This window comes from Mytilus californianus, unplaced genomic scaffold, assembly GCF_021869535.1.
Source record: "Mytilus californianus isolate M0D057914Y unplaced genomic scaffold, xbMytCali1.0.p SCAF_42, whole genome shotgun sequence".
In the NCBI taxonomy this organism is placed as follows: Eukaryota; Metazoa; Mollusca; class Bivalvia; order Mytilida; family Mytilidae; genus Mytilus; species Mytilus californianus.
This window is the reverse complement of record NW_026262693.1, coordinates 2,013,496-2,021,995: the sequence shown is the minus strand read 5'-3', so window position 1 is coordinate 2,021,995 and position 8,500 is coordinate 2,013,496. Positions and strand designations below refer to the sequence as shown.

Sequence of the window (8,500 nt, the reverse complement as noted above, 5' to 3'; positions counted from 1 at the left end):
TGTGGCTGGATGTTTAGCATCCATCAAAACTTATATATATATATATAAATCCAAATCTTATTTAAACCATGAGACTATTTCTACATGTTTGAAACCTTTCGAATCTTCCTGTTAGTATTTCTTTTTTTGTTTGTTTGAAATTCTTGCTTTATAATTGCGTTTGTTTGACAATTCATAAAAAATCTAAAAGTACGAATACCAATGTCAAAGTCAGCTACATTTTAAATTTATACAATGTTTGAAAAGAAGTCGAATTCGAAATTGCAAAAAAAATAATGCAAAACCAAATGTATACCAAACAACAATTCAATACAGACTAGCTATTTAACAATGTTCATTCTACAAGAGTTGTGTCCCTTGCAGGTTTACCATGACAAATCTAAAAATTATCAGCTTATGATTAAAAAATTGTGCCTAACAGAGGCATATGTTACCAAATGTTAAAAAAAAACAAAACACTTTCCACATTAAATTCAATTATATTTATATTTAAGAATATTCTAAACAGTTAACATTTGAAAAGTTACTGAAATAGTAACAAATAATATTTGATTGTTCCATCTTCTAAATGCTCCACTCTTTTGAAAGTTTCTTCATCTGAAAGGATAAAAAAAAGAATTTTATTTACTGTTATAATATTATCTTATTTAAGCATACATAATGAAAGCTTTATTTTACTTCTAATATGAGTGTTGCTTTTGCTTTGTAAACAACAATGTGATAAAATTCTCAATATATCTATAGTTTACAACCCTAGTAAACATTATTATTATATACATGTGCACTTTCATGGATCTACAATCTGTCATTTCCTGTGTCTTGGCATTGCACCAGGTCATGTTTTTCTCTGATTGTTTATGATGTCTTTACACTAAATCCATTGGATGTTGGATGTGTACTGGTTGATAATTTATTCTTAGATGCATTTTTTTTTAAGTTGTTATTGGCTTTGAACTAGCTGTCAGTATCTGCACTCTCAGATTTGTACTAAGTGTCTTTTTGTTGTTGGGATGTACAAGTACCCATCCACGTCCACTCTGTGTTTTTGTTGTATGTATTTCTATTTGTATCCATCTGTTGAGTTCAGCCTTTTTCAACTGATTTTTTTAGTTCGTTCTAATGTTGTGCTGTTACACCGCTGTCCCAGATTAGGGGAGGGCTGAGATCCCCCCAACATGTTTAACCCTGCCACATTCTGTATGTATGTGCCTGTCCCAAGTCAGGAGCCTGTAGTTAAGTGGTTGTTTGTTGTTACATATTTGTTTTTTTCGTTAATTTTTTTGTACATTAATCAGGCCGTTAGTTTTCTCGTTTGAATTGTTTTACATTTGTGATTTATAGCTGACTATGCAGTATGGGCTTTGGTCATTGTTGAAGGCCGTACAGTGACCTATAGCTCTTAATTTCTGTGGCATTTGGTTTCTTGTGGAGGGTTGTCTCATTGGCAATCATACCACATCTTTTTTATATGTATCATTACTAATGTGGTGATTTGCCTGTGTAAAATTGAAATGAAAACTAGACAAAGTGACTCCACTCTGGAGTAACTGTATTATAACAAAGTCAATGTAGGACTTTCTTTGAGATATTATTGTGTCTGGGAGACACAATTGATGCCCCCGCAGATGCAAAGTGTTATTTTAAAATAACTATAACATTTAAACGCTCCTCTTATGAAAGTAAATACTCCAAAAATTTACAAAGTTCAACTATCTCCCAAAAGAGCAAATATTAATAAAAATCAAAACCCTGACCACATGCACACCTTCAATATATGTACAAACAGACAGCAAAGTGAAAACTTCCTAGGATTCAAACTGTAGGAAGAGTTATGCGGATTAACTATATACCCATAATGGGACGGACGGACGGACAGACAGGGGTAAAACAATATGCCCCCCAACTTTCAGTTGCGGGGGCATAAAAAAAACATGACTGAATGTACAGGGCCAAATAATCTCCATGGAAATGTGATGTGCCAATACTAATACAACTGAATTCCAAATATCATTGGCCCATCACTAAAGGTTCCCCTTAAACTGACAAACATTTTTGGGGCCCTTTATAGATTGCTGTTCGGTGTGAGCCAAGGCTCTGTTTTAAAGACCATACTTTGACCTATAATGGTTTACTTTTACAAATTGTGACTTTGATGGAGATTTGTCTCATTGGCACTCATACCACATCTTCTTACATCTAATCACAAACTTATATGCTAAGTGACTTTAGTATTTCATTGTCCGTATCATTTCATGGTATGTATAAAACTTTCTTCTTTTTTTTTACATTCCTTTTGTTGTGTGATATCTAATAAATTTTGTATATATATATATATATATATATATATATTCATTATATCCAATTTCCCTTAAAATGACCTAGTCACAAACTTATACATTGTTGAAACAGCACCCCTAGATCTAGCTTTTTCAAGGCAAGACAAAAATAATGAAAAAGAGAAGACAAAATTTCGTTCTTTCTGTTTCTTAATTTTTCAATGTCTGTGTTGTTTTTACTGGTACTGTCTTGTCTATCCTTTTCATAAAAAATTTGCAAATTTCAAAACTTCACATTAGGTCAAGATTTATTGATTAATGGTTAAAAATTTACATTACTGATGGTTGATGAATATGGTGATATCTTAGTGTTAGATTAAGAGTCAATAGCCAATCTGCTAGTTGCCTGATGCCTAATGACTTAGTATAACTTGGCAAAGATATTTTTTTGGAATAACACGATAGGTTTCACATGTGGAGCAGGATTAGCTAACCCTTCTGCATTATCTGAGATCACCAAGATTTTTAGTGCCGTTGTGGTGCTCAGTCTTTAGTTTTCTACATTGTGTATGCAGTTGCTTGTCTTTTAGTCTGTCTTTTTTTTGTTTTATGGCGTTTGTCAGTTTGTAAATCGACCTTTGAGTTTGAATATATCCCATTGGTATCTTCTACCCCTCTCGATTATTAAAATCTACTATTCAAATATCATTTAATTGCATCAACATGATAATCCATGATGAAGGTTTCATATATTGATAAATAAAAAAAAACTTTAACCAAAGACTGAACTTTAAATATAGCGGACTATACATTATGGATTTTTCTCATTGTTAAAGGCTCTATGGTTGCCCATTATTGCTTACATCCACTTTCTTTGAACTTTGGTGGATAGTTGTCTTATTGGCAATATCATACCTCATCTCCTCATTTTAATATTTCTATTATCACCAGTTTAATTCGCCCTTTCGGAATCTAAATAAATGCATTCTGTTCTGGGTAATATTTACAAAGTGTGCACCAAAATGTTGTGATTGGTTTAAAAAGTTCTAAACAATAGAAATTCAACCAATGAGGTAATGTTATTTTCATTTTGGTGTACGAACAATTAGATTACCCATAATCCTTTAGATTCTGAAAAAGGCGAATTATTTCTTAATTATTCTTCCTTTGTTTAATTTGTACAATATACAAATAAGATATTAATGTATTTACTTACATGTTCAGCTATCAACAAAAAAGGCTTCCTTTTAAAGTCTGACTTGAATAGTGAAGGTGTAGCCTAGATCTGTTTTACTTGAAGCTGTAAATTAACAAAAAAATAACATCATTATGTCAATATGTGCTTAGGAACAGGATCAAACAAAGCAATAACGAGAAGAAAGGCATACAAACATCTGGAAGTCTTAAAAGATTTTTTTTAGATCTCAATCCTTTGAGCCATCTATTTAAATCTGGGTCAATGAATTCAGAAATACTCAAATAGTTCATAAATGAAAATAAGCCAAGAAAATGTTTTACTAAGGGCTATCAAAAAGTATAGTATACAGTTTTTATAAACAAAATGAAATTCTAGATATTCCTCAAGGTTCTGAGCATCAGTTTCAGATTACTGTTCAATTTTTATGTCAAAATCTTTTAAGCTATTGTTGCTGTCAACATGGTCAAATCTACAATTACCGGACCCTCATAACTTTATATTTTAATTTGAATGAGCTGTCAATAAGACAATATATGAATTACTGAAACTCTAATATTCAATTATTATAATATAATTGACAATATATTATTATCTACTTGAAAAGTAATGTTTGATGAGATTATAATCTTAATTTCAGGCATGCAAGTATAGAAATAACCTGCAGTATGAAGGATTTAATCAATATTTGGTTATGTTTTGTAACATCATTTTTGAACAATAAAGCCAAAAAATGTATACACTTATTTGCTGTCTCCTGGCAGAAAGATAGGGTAGATAGATAAAATAATTGTATTTTTTATTTTTATTTTATCTAAATTATTAATATACTATATACAACATGTTCTGAACTTAAATGGTGCTTTACCAAACAAATTTTGACTTTTACCAGTACTTTACAAAAAAAAAAAGCCAGAAAATACATAAGTAAATCTAAAGGGAGACAAAAAAAAAGAACTTTATCATATTCTGACCTAAACATCAAACTTTATTTTAGTATACTTGAATAGGAAACATTTCTTGTTTTACTATTAAATTACCTTCAGCTTAATAACTTGATTACAACCAAAATACTACAAACTTTTGTAGCCAAATGTGATTCTCTGAAAGTATCATGTCCTTTATCCATCTTATATACATGTATATACATGACAGTATATATTTGCCTCAAGTTCAGATTTTTTCTGGAAAAATAAATATTCAAATAAATGTACATGAACATGAACTTTAGTCCACATATTATGCCTCCATCTACTGACTGACAAACAAATGTCACATAATCATCTTTAGTAATGTTAATAATATGAACAGTATATACATGTAACATGTTATCATTAAAGATTAACATCATTGCATTGGGATTTTATGCTGAGTGACTTAAATATTTCTTTGTGTGTATGTATAAAACTTTCTTTTTTTCTTTCTTTATTTTACATTCCTTTTGTTGTGTGATATTTAATTAATTTTGTATATATATATATATATTTATTATATCTCGATTATATGGGGCCAACTTGGACGAGTAGTCTAAGTAGTCGAACTTCTGTATCACCAGCCAGCAGCCAGTCAACACTAAGGTTGTGAGTTCAAATCCTGCACGTGGCAAGTGAACTTAACTCCAATCTTAATTGACTAGGATTGTCAGTTTTCCTACCGAAGGTCATGGTTCTCTCCAGCTTCCTCCATCAATAAAAACTGGATACCACAAAATAGCACCATAGTGTTAAAAGTGGCGCTAAACATTAATCATTCAATATCTCAATTATGAGAAAATAAAGACATCAATGAATCAATAAATGTCCATTAGTTTTGTTTTTTTTATTATTAGCATTAACAGTAGTTTTTTTGGTATAATGATTCCAATTATGCAATCTAATTGTACAGTGTGTTAAAAATTTAATAAAAAGCTGCAATAGGACTGCACGATTACAAGCCCTCCAAATTCATATCAAATTTGTTTAAAGTATAAAATGAAATGTTGTAGAATCAGACATGATTTTATAAGTCATTTTTTATTTTTATTTTTTTAAAGGTAACAATGACAAATGAATGAGTTGCATCTGATGTCATGCCAAGTAGTCATATTATATTGGGGTGGTTGTAATTTCCTCAGAATTTCTTTAGAAACATACATGTTGTACTTCATTAAGTAAAATAAATTTTTATATTACGGGTGGTTGGTGTAAAAAAAGACCCTGTTAGATAATTCCTGAATAGCTCCAAGATATATCTATTGTTCATGTTGTTTAGTCACTTCTTAGGTACATTTGTATATGTACCGTATATATAGTTAAATGATTATTCGATTCTTATCACCTTTTACATTTGACTTATCAATTTTTGTATGCATTACATAAGGTCCTTCAGTTGTCCAGTGGCAAATATTTAATGCTAACATTCAGAACATTTTGTTCTGCAAAGTTACTTAAATATCATATGTAGCATTAATGTACAACAAATTATATCTATTCTTCCTCTGCACATATGCTGCAAATTGCAAGCCAAAAGGCATGTTGTTCTTTTTAAAGCACACTGTTTTGTTAAATGCATTACATTTCATAGAATGGAAATAGTGCATACATATCTGTTGGAACTTTGCTGAATTGTCCTGGTAACGTTGAACTGGACATCTCTCCCTGTCATTTTCTTTCTCATGTCTGGAATTTTCAAACAGATCCTCCATACTTCGTTCATGCCCTGCTTATTATCTGTCATATAGAAAAAAGAAATGCATAAATTTTAAGTATTTTTTTTACACATACAGTTATTGTCATAGTCTGTCAAACTTTAAATTGGGAACATTACAGTGAACTACCAAAATTGTGTGGTAAATATTAATAAGTGGAACAATGAAAGGTAATTGCCTGATAATTAACTCAAGTGTCATTCTATGATCATGAACAATCTTGACATATATTTAACTGGTGAAATAAAATGAGTTATGTGGTGTATGTCTATGAGACATGTGAAGTTTATATACCACTCCAGACAGATAAGTGTAAGTGATCAATACATGCAGGTCCTCAGTACCTGCAGCTGAATGTGAAAAAGCCCCTATTTATTTATTGAAGTCTTGTAAAAATCAAAACCCACATATATTTATGTCTAAGGATGTTCGTTCCTCATGTTTTTGAGTTTTTGCCAGATATTCTGACATTAAAAAAAATCCCAATAATCTCTACTTTTCTTTTCATAATTTTATTTTGAATAGATATATAAATATAAAATAATTTATCTATAAATACTAACTTTAGTTCTCTTTTATACTGGTGAAGTAAATCAGAGACATTATATATGATGTCTCTGAGTCAGTCTGAGTAAAATTGAGAATGGAAATGGGGAATATGTCAAAGAGACAACAACCCAACAAAGAGCAGATAACAGCCGAAGGCCATCAATGGGTCTTTAATGAAGCAAGAAAATCCCGCACCCCGAGGTGGGCCTCAGCTGGCCCCTCCATAATAATGTGTACTAATTGAGTAATTCAGTGAAAATGGACTTCACACTTAACTCCAAAACATGTAAATGAACTAAAATTTAAAAACATACAAGACTAACAAAGGTAAGAGGCTCCTGACTTCGGAGAGGCAAAAAATGCGGTGGGGTTAAACATGTTTTGTGAGATCTCACCCCTCCCCCTATACCTCTAGCCAATGTAGAATAAAGAAACACACAGCAATACGCACAGTAAAATTCAGTTTAAAACTTAAAAGAAGATATTTATTTTTTACAGAGATTAAATTATATACAAAATGCTAGTGCCTGTGGTAATTTCTTTCAAAAGTTGGGTATTACTATTAGTGTGATCATTCGGTCTTCATGATTAACTCATAAAAATCATACGGCCCAGGCATGTATAAATGTTGTCAGGACAGTAAAATTTTAATGAAAAAGGACTCACAAGTCACAAACCATAGGCCCTAAACAGGTTGGGCTCAAGTCAGGAAAAGTGGGGTATTCCCTGTTTTCAGGGACCATCCCAGTTTTCTGGTGTTAAAAAACCCCAGTTTACAGGGACTTCCTTTTTCTATTTCAATTCATGGCATGAAATTAACAAAAGCGCATGTTTTAACTGTATCAGTAGTATTTGTAAATACTTTAAGTATCTCAGGAACAACAAAACATGAATAAGTGAAGCCTTGTTTTTTCTAGAACTCAAAAACATACAAATCTTTTGTTTAGGAATCAGTTGATCAAGCTGCATGCTCCAGGTGTAACTGATCATAACTGAATTATGTTCACTTCTATTGAAATTTTCTATTCATTGAATTTAAATGCCTAAGTGATTAACTTATCTTTTTGTCTTCTCATAATTGATGATCAAGGTATGAATTTGTGAACAAAGGAATTGTTTTGTTGTGAGTTGAGCATCAAATAAGACTAGAAATTAGCTTGATTTTTGAACTTATAAAAACACTTTCTATATATAACATTGTTATCACATGTAGAAGGTGCGCTTTTGTAGATTTCATACCATAAATTGACAAGGAAAAAAGAAGTCCCTGTTTACTGGGGTTTTTTAACACCAGAAAACTGGGGTGTTCCCTGAAAACAAGGAATACCCCAGTTTTCCTGACTTGAGCCCAACCTGCTAAATGATTTAAATTTAAAGGAATTTAAAAGTTTATGACGGGTTTTTCCAATTTTCAGGCAGTCAAGTGTTTCATGAAGACTGTATTTGTTCAGGGAATGGTACGTTTTAATTAACTATTGTACACATACCTTCATAACGGGGTTGTGAAATAAAATATACCTGTTATATCTTCAAGAGTATCTGCATTACTTTCCATTGCCACTACTGTGGTGTCAAAATTGGTGTCGTCTGAGACGCTCGTTTCTGTGAACCGTACGGGACAATTCTCTGAGAGACGAAGCACATCAAGTCTCATTTAAACTGAATTTACCGATTGTATTTCATGTTTAAATATTAAAATAATTAATTAAATTAAATATTTAAATTATATCAAGCTACCAGCTGGATAACAAAACAATGTTAATAAATTGATTCCGCTTCTGCGTTACACACCGA

The 8,500-nt window shown here is 31.4% G+C and overlaps 1 long non-coding RNA gene across 2 annotated transcripts; it reads right to left on the bottom strand.

The window, feature by feature from the left end:
* Positions 1–467: 467 nt before the first annotated feature.
* LOC127699872 (uncharacterized) lies at positions 468–8,330 on the bottom strand. 2 transcript variants are annotated; one of them, XR_007981262.1, is made up of 5 exons: positions 8,225–8,330; positions 6,052–6,179; positions 4,512–4,655; positions 3,493–3,569; positions 468–597 (listed from the first exon to the last, which is right to left on the bottom strand). It is a non-coding gene; the product is annotated as an uncharacterized LOC127699872 (long non-coding RNA). The 2 variants fall into 2 exon arrangements; XR_007981263.1 differs by lacking the exons at positions 3,493–3,569; positions 4,512–4,655 and having other exon boundaries at positions 8,225–8,325.
* Between the last annotated feature and the right edge of the window lie 170 nt (positions 8,331–8,500).